Consider the following 16,619-nt stretch of genomic DNA (forward strand, 5'->3'; position numbering starts at 1 on the left):
TGCGCAATCACAGCCATATAAGGAGACAATGGAAAACAGAGCTTCAGAAATTCTGCTAATTTCCTGGTTGATGCATCATCTTGGTTTCGCCTGTAGAATGAGTTCTGGGGCACTTACAGACAAAATCTTTGCAGATTCTGAAACTTCAGAGTGTTTTCTTTCCAAAACTGTCAAGAATATGCATAGTCGAGCATCTTTTCGTGACAAAATATTGCGCTTAAAACGGGAACGTTTTTCATCCAAAAATGAAATAGCGCCCCTAGAGATCTAACAGGTTAAGCTTGAGGCACTAGGTCTTGACCCCGCCCTGTGCAACTGGGTCCTGGACTTTCTAACGAGCCGCCCCCAGGTGAGGGTAGGAAACAACATCTCCACCCCGCTGATCCTCAACACTGGGCCCAACAAGGGTGCGTTCTCAGCCCTCTCCTGTACTCCCTGTTCACCCATGAATGCGTGGCCATGCACGCCTCCAACTCAATCATCAAGTTTTCAGACGACACAACAGTGGTGGGCTTGATTACCAACAACGACAAGACGGCCTACAGGGAGGAGGTGAGGGCCCTCGGAGTGTGGTGTCAGGAAAATAACCTCACACTCAACGTCAACAAAACAAAGGAGATGATCGTGGACTTCAGGAAACAGCAGAGAGAGTACCCCCCTATCCACATCGACGGGACAGTAGTGGAGAATGTGGAAAGTTTTAAGTTCCTCGGAGTACACATCACGAACAAACTGAACGGTTCCCCCACAGATAGTGTGGTTAGGTAGGCGCAACAGCGCCTCTTCAACCTCAGGAGGCTGAAGAAATTTGTCTTGTTACCGAAAACACTCAAACTTTTACAGATAGCACAATCGAGAGCATCCTGTCGGGCTGTATCACCGCCTGGTACGGCAACTGCTCCGCCCACAACCGTAAGGCTCTCCAGAGGGTAGTGAGTTCTGCACAATGCATCACCGGGGACAAACTACCTGCCCCCCAGGAAACCTACACCACCTGATGTCACAGGAAGGCCAAAAAGATCATCAAGGACAACAACCACCCGAGCCACTGCCTGTTCACCCCGCTATCATCCAGAAGGTGAGGTCAGTACAGGTGCATCAAAGCTGGGACCGAGAGACTGAAAAACAGCTTCTATCTCAAGGCCATCAGACTGTTAAACAGCCATCACTAACATTGAGTGGCTGCTGCCAACATACTGACTCAATCTCTAGCCACTTTAATATTAAAAAATTGGATGTAAATAAATATATCACTAGTCACTTTATACACTGAACACTAAAATAACACATCCTAGATCTGAATGAATGAAATATTCTTATTAAATACTTTTTTCTTTACATAGTTGAATGTGCTGACAACAAAATCACACAAAAATGATCAATGGAAATCAAATTTATCAACCCATGGAGGTCTGGATTTGGAGTCACACTCAAATTAAAGTGGAAAACAACACTACATGCTAATCCAACTTTGATGTAATGTCCTTAGAACAAGTCAACATGAGGCTCAGTAGTGTGTGTGGCCTCCACGTGCCTGTATGACCTCCCTACAATGCCTGGGCATGCTCCTGATGAGGTGGCGGATGGTCTCCTGAGGGATCTCCTCCCAGACCTGGACTAAAGCATCCGCCAACTCCTGGACAGTCTGTGGTGCAACGTGGCGTTGGTGGATGGAGCGAGACATGATGTCCCAGATGTGCTCAATTGGATTCAGGTCTGGGGAACGGGCGGGTCAGTCCATAGCATCAATGCCTTCCTCTTGCAGGAACTGCTGACACACTCCAGCCACATGAGGTCTAGCATTGTCTTGCATTAGGAGGAACCAAGGGCCAACCGCACCAGCATATGGTCTCACAAGGGGTCTGAGGATCTCATCTCGGTACCTAATGGCAGTCAGGCTACCTCTGCCGAGCACATGGAGGGCTGTGCGGCCCCCCAAAGAAATGCCACCTCACACCATGACTGACCCACCGCCAAACCGGTCATGCTGGAGGATGTTGCAGGCAGCAGAACGTCGTCTCCAGACTCTGTCACGTCTGTCACATGTGCTCAGTGTGAACCTGCTTTCATCTGTGAAGAGCACAGGGCGCCAGTGGCGAATTTGCCAATCTTGGTGTTCTCTGGCAAATGCCAAACGTCCTGCACGGTGTTGGGCTGTAAGCACAACCCCCACCTGTGGACGTCGGGCCCTCATACCACCCTCATGGAGTCTGTTTCTGACCGTTTGAGCAGACACATGCACATTTGTGGCCTGCTGGAGGTCATTTTGCAGGGCTCTGGCAGTGCTCCTCCTTGCACAAAGGCGGAGGTAGCGGTCCTGCTGCTGGGTTGTTGCCCTCCTACGGCCTCCTCCACGTCTCCTGATGTACTGGCCTGTCTCCTGGTAGAGCCTCCATGCTCTGGACACTACGCTGACAGACACAGCAAACCTTCTTGCCACAGCTCGCATTGATGTGCCATCCTGGATGAGCTGCACTACCTGAGCCACTTGTGTGGGTTGTAGACTCCGTCTCATGCTACCACTAGAGTGAAAGCACTGCCAGCATTCAAAAGTGACCAAAACATCAGCCAGGAAGCATAGGAACTGAGAAGTGGTCTGTGGTCACCACCTGCAGAACCACTCCTTTATTGGGGGTGTCTTGCTAATTGCCTATAATTTTCACCTGTTGTCTATTCCATTTGCACAACAGCATGTGAAATGTATTGTCAATCAGTGTTGCTTCCTAAGTGGACAGTTTGATTTCACAGAAGTGTGATTGACTTGGAGTTACATTGTGTTGTTTAAGTGTTCCCTTTATTTTTTTGAGCAGTGTATAATGTTTACATACCCTACATTACTCATGTACTCTATACCATCTACTGCATCTTGCCTATGCCGCACGGCCATCACTCATCCATATATTTATATGTACATATTCTCATTCATTCCTTTACACTTGTGTGTATAAGGTAGTTGTTGTGAAATTGTTAGATATTACTGCACAGTCGGAACTAGAAGCACAAGCATTTCGCTACACTTGCATTAACATCTGCTAACCATGTGTATGTGACCAATCAAATTTGATTTGAATGTTTTTCCTAAACAAATTAGGGATCTTGGTAACGTAACTTTTCATTCAGAAATGGCTGTAATGACGTTGCAGCTTCAGCAACACGGACAGTGTGATACACACTGTTGATGTTCTGTGTTGGTCGCTGCAGCAGGGAAGGAAGCGAGATAAATGGGTGCTAGTTACAGAGTCACTCGCAGTTTTTTTTTAAACACACGCAGCAAGTGTGAGCCAGGTCTAGCACAATCAAATCAATTGCGGTTGGACTCCCTCTAGTCATTTGTGTATCTTAATTATTTCATCAAACAGTTTGCTTAAAGCTCAGTGCATATACTTGTTTTGATTCAAATGTGTCTATATATGGAAAAATACACATTTAAACATTTTGACCAATCGATTGGTCGACAGAACAGATGACTCCTGGTCAGCCGACCAAGATTTTTTTGGTCAGGGACAGCCCTACTTTTTATGTCTGTTGGTTTACTGACTATGACGCTCAATATTCATTCAGCACAAAAAGGAGAAGACAGATATATCTGAAAAAGTCGCTTCTGCAAAAGTGGGGCCTCTTTGGACCTCTCCAACCACCTTCATTCACCAAGAGACAGTACTGCAAAACACACACCAACACGCACACACGTTATCCTCTCACACTTGTCACCACAGAGGCCTCCGGAGTGGGGGTGCCTGCCCTCTGTCTGTCCATACATTATACATTTCCTCTGCATTCTCTCTGCAGAGACTTGGCCAGCTGTGCTTTACGTGCTGAGAGGAGTGGTTCCCTCCAACCCTGGTGGCTTTGAACAAATGCTTTACGGCTCCTATAAAACACATTCAGAGCGTACAGTTCATCACTAAAAAAGTCCATATGAGCAGGGGCCTTTACTATACAATCACCTGGATGTGTTGCAGGGATCTACGAAGATCGTCCGTATGTGTGTGTGCGAACACGTGTATGTGTGTGTGAGCATGGGTGTGCCTGCGTGTGTGTGTGAGAAATGAACATAAAGAGAGAACAAATGTGTGTATGTGCACGCACCCACACGTGTGTGTGTGTGTGTGTGTGTGTGTGTGTGTGTGTCAGTGTACTTGGAGTTCAGTGCAGATGTGAAGGTTAACATTTTCCAGCGGGGTGGTGGTGCAGCGGGGCTGCCGCTGTGTGTGTGTGTGTACCGGTGGCCTCCCTGGTCTTTGATGTGGGAGTGGGCACGTTTGAAATGCACATAAGCACACAGCCAAGACAACGCAGGAGTGGCTTCGGGAGAAGTCTCTGAATGTCCTTGAGTGAACCAGCCAGACCCCGGACTTGAACCCGATCGATCGAACATCTCTGGAGATACCTGAAAATAGATGTTCAGCGACACTCCCCATCCAACCTGACAGAGCTTGAGAGGATCTGCAGAGAATGGGAGAAACTCCCCAAATACAGGTGTGCCAAGCTTGTAGCATCATACACATGAAGACTCGAGGTTGTAATCGCTGACAAAGGGTCTTCAACAAAATATTGAGTAGGGTCTGAATTCTTCTGTAAATGTGATATTTCCGTTTTTTGTTTTTAATACATTTGCAAACATTACAAAAAATATATATATAAATATTTTTTGTCATTATGGGGTATTGTGTGTAGTTTGATGAGGGAAGAAAACAATGGAATCCATTTTAGAATAAGGCTGTAACATAACAAAATGTTGAAAAAGTCAAGGGGTCTGAATAGTTTCCGAATGCACTGTAAATGCCTATAAAAACGGTGGGACGGTGGGCATAAAAATGCCTCTAACTGATGGGATACACAAGCTACATTACTTGCACAATGACAACAGTTTTATCAAAATGGACTGGTTGATTGAAGTACGGAAATACGTGTTCCAACAACGAGCTGCAGTTTTAGAATAATTGCATCCCGTCTATTTTCCTCTTAGGCTACTTTGCAAACTGATAGTGCCATTTAGAATTGGTTAGACTAGGCTATAACCCCCTAAACATAGACAGGTTCCACAATGAAAATATGCAAAAACATTTGTTTGATAAAGACAACGATTATATTTTCATCAGAATCACCAAGCCTAGGCGTACTCACCAGACAGCTGTAATATATCACCATGCAGTGTTCAATTTGGAATTGATTAATCCATTAAGAAAATACAAAAAAACTGACAAAATAAACAAAATCGAACCTCTTTAGGCTTATATCGAAAATAACACATATTTTGGTTTGTAACCCTGAAAATGGTTTATTTCAATGCACCAAACTGAGCCCCTTTTCAAATGATCTCTCTTTGGCAATAACTGTTCCAAACGCGTGAGGTGTGTACTTTGCACTGCCAACTTTTTTTCGTTTGGAAAAAATATTGTTAGATTTGTATTATTTTATATTACATCATGTTTTTGCTATAAAAGAGATGCGTCTTGACTGTATAACAAAACAAGGCTCTGCCTTCACACAGCCATAGGCTTTTACAAGCAAGCGCCACTGCTGAGGTTACTGCCTTTTTGAAGATTGTGTTCCACGATATAATATAACCAGTTGATATTATAGATTCAATAAATTAATCTTAAAGGCAATAGTTTTTTATTGATTGAATATACATGAGGCAATTTAGCAATTAGGTTTTGTTATCTGTAATGGGTATGATAAATTAGGCATTGTTGTGCACTTTCACATATTTGTTTTCCATTGCTGGCCTTGCCCTTCTAAAAACATGTATTTTTTCCATTACAAGTACTTGAAAAAAATCATGGGAGTAGTCGAACAGTCATAAAACGTCAAATGCCCATCCCTAGTATAGAAGTTCATACCCTGTCAATACCCGTATTAAAATTAATGCACAGCACATATAGTACAGTAGCAAAGGTCAAATGAACAATTCCTTTTAAAATGCCCCTCGGGAATGCTTTACAATGTCTATACATCCGAATTGGGACTGTCTATGGTCTACACCCCATACTTTAAGAAAGATTTATTCCAACAGTCAATTACAATGGCCCTTTATATGTGGACCCGCAGGCTTACTGTCTGATGTGCTAGAATTAAACTGCCTATCAATGCCTTAATTAAATGCCATAATTCAAATCTTTATGACTATACTACAGCAAGAAGAAAAGAGAAGAGCTTTGTATAGTGAAGTATAAGGTGGATGTGGAAGTCACAGTATCTATAGTCAGTAAGGGAGGAAGGAGTACTGTAAAGCATAAATGAAAAAATAAGTTTACACTCTAAAATGTGCTCAATGTTAAGGTCACGGTCATTGGCAAACAAATAGCTATCTACCTGTTCTGGGGGTGGTGGGGAAGCCTTCAACACCATTCAAATACACAGTATTTTACCTAATTTCAAGATTCACAATGAGGTGCTCTGAAAACACACAACAGTTGCACTGAGGAGGAAATACATTGCCCTTTAAGACATGAATGTATGGTGAAGTGGGACATGTATAGTGCAATGAATGCACATCACACCATTTCCCCTGTTGAATGACATAATGTGAAGGAAACAATGCGTCCTTGGGAGAATCTCAATTGCATTTCCTTGATCCCTTGCATCTTCTCTCTTCTGCCTCCTTCTCAAAACCCATTGGATGAGAAGGTCAGAGGAGAGAGGACGTGAGGAATCAAGGAAATGCAATTGAGATTCTCCTCGTGTTCAAATAAAATGGCTGCTCCTCTCCTAGCCCCTCTACTCTCCTGTGTCTACATGTCCTCTAGTCTGATAGGATACATGCTCCCCTGCACGTCGCCATCCCCGGAGGCAAGCGCTTCGCCCCTTCACACCGCAATGTCTTTTCACTTAATTGCATTTTTGTCAAACCTTGTAAAGGATCTGTGCGGGCGGCGGAGTGGCAGCCATGTGGAGTCGCGCATCACTTGGAAGGCCCGGTTACACATCATAAACGGCAATGCCTCTTCCCCATCTGGCAGGGGCAAGGCTGTAAAAGAGAATGTTATTGTGAAACTCGCTCGACGGCTCACAGCCGATCAATGGGGTGTAAAAGGGAGGGGGAGAGCGAGAGAGGGAGAGAGTGAAGGGAGAAACATGCAGGCCAGGCAAGGGCGTTTTCACATAAAATCCCAAAGTTCAGAGTTGGGTATTAAACATTTGGCCCATCACTCCCCTGCTTGTGTGGCATGTCCTTAAGGCAACACCAGGAAGACCGACTGTGATGCCCAATACCCTTGCAGACTGTCCACAGTGTGAGTTCGAAGCACAGAACCAAGTGAATTGATCCAGCCTCTCCTTATACTTCCAGCATCTCACTGCTCTGCTATAGTCCTGTCCCACAATTCACTAATATGCAGACTGTTAGTAGAACTTCCGCAGGGTGTCTAGTGGTTAGAGAATTGAGCCAGTAACCGATAGGTTGCTGGATCGAATCCCCAAGCTGACAAGGTAAAAATCGGGCGTTCTGCTCCTGAACAAGGCAGTTAATCCACTGTTCCCTGGTAGGCTGTCATTGTAAATAAGAATTTGATCTTAACTGACTTGCCTAGTTAAATACATTTTAAAACATTTTTTATAATAAAATATACTCTGTGCCAGAAGGGAGGAGGGCCCAGGATATATATGGCATGTTTACTCACCATGTCAGGGTGCTAGACTGCCATGCTACATAAAGACTGTGCTGGGTTGGATGAGATTTATAGGCCCTGAAGCCTGGGCCAAGGAACTAGGAAGAACCACAGGCCTGCAGTGCTGCTGCTGGACTCCAAATGAGTGGGGAGTGTGAGCAGGGAGTGTGTACTGGCAGGCACTGTTAATCACTGCAGCTCTAGTGGGGGAGTCAGGAGTCTAGTTCGCTAAATGTAGGACTACTGTGACAGTCAAGGTGCATGTTTCCTTCCTAAAACTACAGGTTTAGGATCAGATTACTTTCCTAAATAATCCTATCTTTAACAATTAGGGGAATTAAATAATATCTGACCCTGGACTGGGGCAACATGGAGCTGCAGTGAGCTACCTTAATGATGCTCTATGAGGATCCCAGCTATGCCCATTAGTAAGGAGGAGAACATCACATCCATTGCATGGGGCGGCAGGTAGCCTAGTGGTTAGCGCGTTGGGTCAGTAACCGAAAGGTTGCTAGATCGAATCCCTGAGCTGACAAGGTAAAAATCTGTTCTGTCCCTGAACAAGGCAGCTGTTCCTAGGCTGTCATTGTAAATAAGAATTTGTTCTTAACTGCCAAGTTAAATAAAAATGTAAAAAATCATGAACATGATAATTGACCAGGTTAGACACCTGCTAAGTGTCACTACACAGGAAGAGCTAAGTGTCACACTGACTCTCACGTCTCTGTTTTCATCCTCCTAGATCTATCCGCTGCCTTCGACACTGTGAACTCCTCTTCACCGTCACAGAGCTGGGCATCTCAGGCTTTGCACAATGTTGGATTGCCTCCTACCGGACAGGCCGCTAGTACCAGGTGACGTGGAGAGGATCTGTGTCTGCACCACGTGCTCTCACCACTGCCTTGGCAGGTCCCTAATAACATTCAAATACAAATCCTCTGGTGTCCCCCAGGGCTCGATTCTAGTCACTCGGCTCCGTCAAATCCTCACATGGTCTCTCCTATTATTGCTATGCGGATGACACTCAACTACTTTCCTCCTTCCCCCCTTCTAACACCCAGGTAGCGACACAAGTCTCGACAAGACGGAGCTCCTCTTCCTCCCGGGGAAGGCCTGCCTCCACTAAGACCTCTCTCTCCATCACGGTTGACAACTCCACAGTGTCCACTTCCCAGAATGCAAAGAGCTTTGGCGTGACCCTTGACAACAAACACTCTGTGGTTCTCTGCAAACATCAAAGCAGTGACTCGCTCCTGCAGGGTCATGCACCACAACATCCATAGAGCACAACCCTTCCTCACACAGGAAGCTGCACAGGTCCTAATCCAGGCACGTCATCTCCCGCCTGGACTAGAAGTTCTCCCATGTCACACGCTACTCTGCACACTCCACTGGCATCCAGTCGAAACTTTGAAAGTTCTTAAAATTTTCCGAATTGACTGACCATGTCTAAGAGTAATGATGAACTGTCATTTCTCTCTGCTTATTTGAGCTGTTCTTGCCATAATATGGACTTGATCTTTTACCAAATAGGGCTATCTTCTGTATACCACCCCTACCTTGTCACAACACAACTGATTGGCTCAAATGCATTAAGAAGGAAAGAAATTCCACAAATTAACTTTCAACAAGGTACACCAATTAATTGAAATGCATTCCAGGTGACTACCTCATGAAGCTGGTTGAGAGAATGCCAAGAGTTTGCAAAGCTGTCATCAAGGCAAAGCCCCATATACTACCCACCATTGCGACCTGTACGCTCTCGTTGGCTGGCCCTCGCTTCATACTCGTCGCCAAACCCACTGGCTCCATGTCATCTACAAGACCCTGCTAGGTAAAGTCCCCCCTTATCTCAGCTCGCTGGTCACCATAGCATCTCCCACCTGTAGCACACGCTCTAGCAGGTATATCTCTCTAGTCACCCCCAAAACCAATTCTTTCTTTGGCCGCCTCTCCTTCCAGTTCTCTGCTGCCAATGACTGGAACGAACTACAAAAATCTCTGAAACTGGAAACACTTATCTCCCTCACTAGCTTTAAGCACCAACTGTCAGAGCAGCTCACAGATTACTGCACCTGTACATAGCCCACCTATAATTTAGCCCAAACAACTACCTCTTTCCCTACTGTATTTCATTTCTTTATTTATTTTGCTCCTTTGCACCCCATTATTTTTATTTCTACTTTGCACATTCTTCCATTGCAAATCTACCATTCCAGTGTTTTACTTGCTATATTGTATTTACTTTGCCACCATGGCCTTTTTTGCCTTTACCTCCCTTATCTCACCTCATTTGCTCAGATCGTATATAGACTTGTTTATACTGTACTATTGACTGTATGTCTGTTTTCCTCCATGTGTAACTCTGTGTCGTTGTATGTGTCGAACTGCTTTGCTTTATCTTGGCCAGGTCGCAATTGTAAATGAGAACTTGTTCTCATCTTGCCTACCTGGTTAAATAAAGGTGAAATAAAAAAAAATTAAAAAAGGGTGACTACTTTGAAGAATCTCAAATCTAAAATATACTTTTTTGGTTACTACATGATTCCATGTGTTATTTCATAGTTTTGATGTATTCACTATTATTCTACAATGTAGAAAATAGTTTAAAAAAAAAAAAAAAATTAAAAGTAGGTGTCCCCAAACTTTTGACTGGTACTGTACTTCAAGTATAAAAAGTAAACGTAATTGTAAAAATATACTTAATTACAAAAAGTAAAAGTATAAATCATTTCACATTTCATATATTAAGCAAACCAGATGGCACTGTTTTCTTGTTATTTAAATGTATGGATAACCAGGGGCACACCCCAACACTCAGACATAATTTACAAACAAAGCATTTGTGTTTAGTGAGTCAGATCAGAGGCAGTAGGGATGTTATCTTGATTAGTGCATGACCATTTTCCTGCCATGCTAACCATTCGAAATGTATCAAGTACTTTTGGGTGTCAGGGAAACGTATGAAGTAAAAAGTACATTATTGTCTTTAGGAATGTACTGGAGTAAAAGTAAAAGTTGTCAAAAATATAAATAGTAAAGTAAAAGTACAGATACCCCAAAAAACTACTTAAGTAGTGCTTGAAAGTATTTTTTACTGAAGTACTTTACACTACTGCCATTCTGCCACCTCTGGTTTCTCCCCCTACGGGAGGTCAGCTCAGCTCAGCTCAGCCCAGTCAAATCTATTTTTCTATCCTTGCACCTCAAATGGTGGAACCAGTTTCCCCCGAAGCTAGGACAGCAGAGTCCCTGCCCCCTTCCGAAAACATCTAAAAACCCTACCTCTTCAAAGAGAATCTTAAATCATCTTAAATAATCCCACAACCCATGAAAAATTACTAAAATAACACCCTTGCTTTTCCTGACCTAACACTTGCACTTGATAATCTGAGAAGATCCTTGTATGTCCCTCTCACTGTAATAAGGATGGTTTGTCCACCAACACCAACTCTATAATAAAGGATAGTCAACCGGCAAGACAAAATGAGGAAGGCTAACATACAACAGTACGATGAGATGAGAACACTGCAAATACACTGACCACAACCACAGGCCTGTTAACACAGAAGCTTAGGTGTCAAGTGATGTACACGCTTTCCTTGACAGGAATGATAAAGTGTGACAACAGTTAAGAAATAAGATGGTAAAATAGGAAGTACAAAGTGCCACATCTCAGCTGCTCTGCTCTGTTACTGTAAACATTCTTGAGTGCCATGCTTCCAAGCGTAATTTACAAAGCATAGCTGAATGTGATATGCAAAGAATGAACTGTGCCTCACAAACCAAGGACTCAATGAAAAAAGCGAAGTCCTGGCACTCTTACTGGCAAGTGTTTATTCACAAAATCATCAGCATCTGTTTATTTTTAAAACGGGGGTGGTAGGAGATTTATTTCACGTTAGTATTGTTTTAAATGGACATTGTTGCAAGTGAACACAAAGGTTTGAATGGGTCAGAACACTACTCCCAGCCATTCTCCATTGTTCCCAGCCAGGACCTTGCCTTTGGCTGCTTCCCTAGGGGGGCTCGGCCCCAGCACCACAGCAGCGCATTGAAAAGTTATTCATAGAGCCAGCACTCCGCGCGCGAGGCGAGCTCTAACTGCACCGTTCCCCCAATTTATGATCTCTTAGCCCTTTAAAGGTTGATTTAATATTTGCCTGAGAGGTTTTGGACGGCATCCCATTAGTTAGAAGGGGAAAAAAGAAAAAGGAGGTTGTTTTGCTAACCTTTAATGCACTTGTACATGAACTGTGTCCAACAATAAGTAAAATATTTATTGTGCAGGGTGAGTCATTGGCGTGCTTACTGAGAGGGGAAGAGAGGAGAGGTCAGCGGCTCAGCGCCCAGCACTCTGTGTCTGTCAGCGGTCAGAAAGCCCCCACACAGGAGTGACCGGCCCCGTCATTAGCCCCGTTTCCTAATGGATCCCATCTGAGAACTAATTTGTTGGAATGACGAATGGCGTAGACAATATATTTTAGGAAGGGGGCTAAATGACTTTTCCAACTGCAGCACGCATCTAGATTAAGGTCAGATTAGAGACACTCTACAAAGAGAATGAGGTAGTGTGTTGGCCAGACAGAGGAGTCTGGATGAAGTAGCCTACTTGGGGTTTTACCATTAGAAAGGGTCAGAATATCTCATTCATGCATTATTTCTCTCTGACTGTTTGGTGTCCTTCTGTTGGTGTATTTTGCATTATTAAAAGATAAAATCTCAGACAAAGCTCTCAGATAGCCATGCCAGTAACTGACTCTGCTGTTCCTCACCACAACAAAGATTCACTTTTAGCTACCACTTCTCCCCGAGCCACAGAGTCAGACTTAGAGATATGAGTGGCAAACATATAGACCGGTCTGGACATTCATACATCCCCTCACACATCTCTCTCGCTGTAGCATGCGTCTTGCTTCTGTAGAAGAAAACTTCTGGCCTCTTTATCTCCGGGGTGATGCATGGAAGACGGCAAGGAAAAGCGGATCTGATTCTGACCAACTCCTCCACAGCTGCAGACACAGTGTACTTTTAACCCTTTACACTCGTGGGAATTGGCTTATATGAATAGGGCTACATTGAAATGTTTCTTACAGAAGGAATATGAAGAGCATATGCATACACATCCGAGCAATTGTAAGGGAACAGATTGTAGATGATGGGAAAATTATTAGAGCAAAGTTGAGGACACAACATTTCACCTGACACAAGACTGAACCAAACATTACACTGTTGATTCTATGTGCATTTTACATTTACTGTATTTTTCACAGAATTAATTGATAACGATATCTGAATACATTCTGGATACATTCAGTAACATGTTCAGAATATTACTGGAAAATGTGGGGTAGGTGCAACATAAGACAACAAAAAAATACAAGGATATGAGTGAGAGGACGTTACTGGTGTCTCCAAGTGGCCACACACACACACACACACACCTTTCCAAAGTGTGCACAGTTCCTAAGTAATTTCAACGCACTTTCATGACTCAAAGAAGAGTCTTCAACTATGAGGTGCTTATTTTTTTTTAGCTCTCCAAGCTGTGCCTTTGAGGAACTAGAGCAGGCACACTTCAAGTTGTTTTGTTTGGAACACAACCCTGCATCCCCACCGTCACACAATTACTGTTGTTGTTAACAAACTTTTTTTTTTAATTAAAAAACGTATAAATCACGATCTGGGTCAGGTGGGCATCATTTGAATGCTTGTTCTATTGCCAACATGACTAGCTAAGTTATAAAATGCAATCTTAGTGTTAGGCTTTCACAAAGTCAATTCAGAGAAACAGATCGTCATTTTGGTGCGCATAGAAAGGAGTCATGAGTGCATTCAGGTGCGTGTCCCATTGCGAATTTTCTTCACAATACAGTGGGTTTTGACCAGAGGTAGTGCATCCTCTTGACAACGCTTCGCTCCAACGCTTCGCTCTCCAACGCTTAGCTTGAAATTAGCATGAAACAGAGCGCAACTTTTTCAACCGCTCCGCTAGCAGGGTTTCGCCACTCACCTTCTCACAATCCCCCGCACATTTCTCTGTGTGCCCTCGTTGAAAATGAACAGGGAAGTAAATTCTTCTGCTGAAAACCCTACGACAGACAAACATAGGCTCATTCTGTTCAGAACAACCCAAGGTATGACGCCATATCATCTTGTAACTGTGCATTAAACACCGTAGAGCTGGTCGATATGGCCAAAATATCATGTTATGGTATTTAAAAAAAAGCTTGGACGGTATTTTATGTTTTTGAACAATAAAAGTTCTACATTTGCTTTATGAGTAGTGCGTGACCCTAGAGTGACAACACATACATTCTAAGTGATTTCAATGGTGCTTTTTCCATTCTGATTGTTTTAAACTGTTCAATTCAACCCAAAATAATTGATCAATTTCTGCATTTCCTGCACTCATTTGATATCATTTCCAAACTGCCAAGCAGGGCTGCACGATATGGGTAAAACATCTAGGCCTTATTTTTAAATAAATGTTGCAATTGACATTTTACACTTGGGTGAACTGTTGGAATCTTGGAAATTTAATGAATATTATAATTCTATGGTTGGAATATAATAGTGGGCACTTTGAATACAGTGTTGTTTGACATGACAACAAATTAAAATGCCAGGGAGGAGTTGTGACAGGGTAGGAACCGAAGTGTTGATAAGTTTTTCCTAGTGAACCCTATAATCTACCTAATTTTAGCTAACATTCTTGCTTCGTGTATTCCTCTTTGATTTAGAAGATACTGTTTCACAAACAACATGCTGATTTAGGTCTGCACTATCACTGGTATTTTCAGGCTCTATAGCTAATTACGTTTGCGCTGACTCATTAACTAGCTAGTGATTAGCATTAGCAGCTAACAAGATTTAGGCCCAAGTTGCAGAGAACAAACTAGCTGTTTGCAGATGTAAGAAACACAAACAAATATTGTAATTATAGAACGCTAGTGGTTTTTATATTGAGAAGCAAAGATAAAACAGCATCGTTGTCATCGACATTGGTGCATGTGATACATTGACCATGCAGACTGAACTCAAGTGTCTCGTAGTCAAGAAACAAATGTGCTCCTTGAGTGACAGGGGGCGGGGCTAGGTCTGTGTGGAAAGTTGCGTCGAGAGAGAGAGATTACTTAAATAGCGAAGTAAACTATAAAAATGGACGTTGCACACAGCATATCACATTTGGCAAGCCAAATGTTCAAATGACGTTATAGAAGGTAAAGTAAAAACCCAAACCGGTCCGTGCATCAATACCGGTATATCATAAAATACGGTATACCGCCCAGCCCTAAAACACAATGATTATACATGTTGACCCTGTTTATGACATGAGTTTTATGATATGGAAGTGTGAAGTGCACATTTGGACTCACAGATGTTTACTTGTATGACATCAAAGTGGTATTTATTATAATCCTCAACGTCTCATCTTTCAAAAATACATAGAGTCCTCTTAATATACAGCATTTCCCTCACTGAGACAAACAAAACATTTAGGGGAGGGGTGGGAGCAACTACTTGTCGCGTGCGGTGCTCAAGTTCAGAATGGCTGTCAGTCAAAACCCACACAGCGCTGTGAAGTGCAGAGCTCTGACGTAATGTATAGCATGTTACTGTACAGCCACTGTGTTCCAATTTAGACACTTATCAGTGACTAAATCTGCCATTTTCAACCCGTATACGGGGTACGAGTATAAAGGGCTACAGCACACATTCTCGGGGGATGTTTCTTAATGTATTTGCTGGAGTTTTTTTTCCCTTTCTGCAAACAATCTTAACGGACCCCTTTGTGTAGCCAAGCAAATTAAGCTAGGTTGCTCCGATGTCAGTTAAACCATTTTCTGGGTAAACAGAGCACCGCAGGGCTTAAATGGCTAGGTTTATTTCAGAGATAGGTTGTGTTTAATTCTGTCCCAAACAGAGACATTTAGAGCGACAACCTGCAGGCTCCAGGACTGACGTCAAGCCAGAGTGGTTATTTTTAGCAGGGAGGGAGTAAAAATGTGCAAGTTCCACTGTCTTTTTATAGGGGGAGCTAAACACTAGTTCTGACCAGCTTAACCTATTCATACTAACCCAGCTATTCATATTGCTTCGTATCATGCAAACTAAACTAGAAAGGTATTTTTATTTCTGACTTTGAACTGGGTTGATGGATAGCTACCAAATGCATTCATAAAAGTTGCAGTAGTACACCGTTTACCTACGAAATATTAGTTATCTCTAAATCTATGGAACATCCCCTCTTCTCTCCTCTGTAGAAGTGTCACTGCTGCAGTCAGAGTGCTGCAGGACAGAACAGAATCGAACAGAATAGGAAATCAATAATCCCCATTTCAAACTACACAACAGTTCCTCTACGAATGAAAGCCGTTGGTACAACTGGAGGAGGGGAAAAAAATATCTACTTACTCAAATTCAGCCAGTGAGTAGAGAATTGAAAAATTGCATACCACCCATTTAGTGCAGAGCTTTGGCTGACATCTATGCAACCCCTAAAATGGATGTGTTTGGTGCTTTCAATCGATGACATCATCTGTGCACACTGGCAGGCCTGTGAATGTGAAGCCACCTAGCTGCTATATAAACCCTTCACAGTGCTCTGTGCAGCAGAGACAGAACCTGGCGAGACATCTGTGGCCATAGTTTCTATTTTGAATAAAAGTGCTGGTAGGCAGGAGTCTTTGGAAGTATTTTGGGTACTTACGGGTGAGCTATGTAAATAAGGGGTTCACGCGTTAAGTGGGTGTGAAATACTTGAACCCCAGAGGATAGGGGATGTGCGTCACCACTTGTTTCCGTCTCCTTTATAAAACGTCTCATCAACCACAGTGAGGAACCAATAAACCTTCTACTTGTTTCCTTACCCTTAACAAGCAACAGAAAGTCCATTATATATTTTCACATGCACTTGCAATGCAAAGCAGCAAGAAACAAGAGGACAGAAAAAGCAGCGAAAACAGGGTTGCTAGTGGAAACAGGAAACAATGTTGGTGTGAC

General features: G+C 43.1%; 1 protein-coding gene and 1 long non-coding RNA gene across 15 annotated transcripts in view; one reads left to right on the forward strand and one right to left on the reverse strand.

Annotated features, from left to right (window-relative positions):
- Positions 1 to 16,619, reverse strand: part of LOC110498987 (renalase) — a 60,364-nt gene that overhangs the window by 16,658 nt on the left and 27,087 nt on the right. The window lies entirely within an intron of this gene.
- LOC149974419 (uncharacterized) lies at positions 8,354 to 10,101 on the forward strand. The gene is made up of 2 exons (XR_016489361.1): positions 8,354 to 8,467; positions 8,675 to 10,101. It is a non-coding gene; the product is annotated as an uncharacterized LOC149974419 (long non-coding RNA).

The sequence above is a fragment of the Oncorhynchus mykiss genome, chromosome 20, assembly GCF_057628025.1.
Source record: "Oncorhynchus mykiss isolate SJ-2025 chromosome 20, ASM5762802v1, whole genome shotgun sequence".
NCBI classification, from domain to species: Eukaryota; Metazoa; Chordata; class Actinopteri; order Salmoniformes; family Salmonidae; genus Oncorhynchus; species Oncorhynchus mykiss.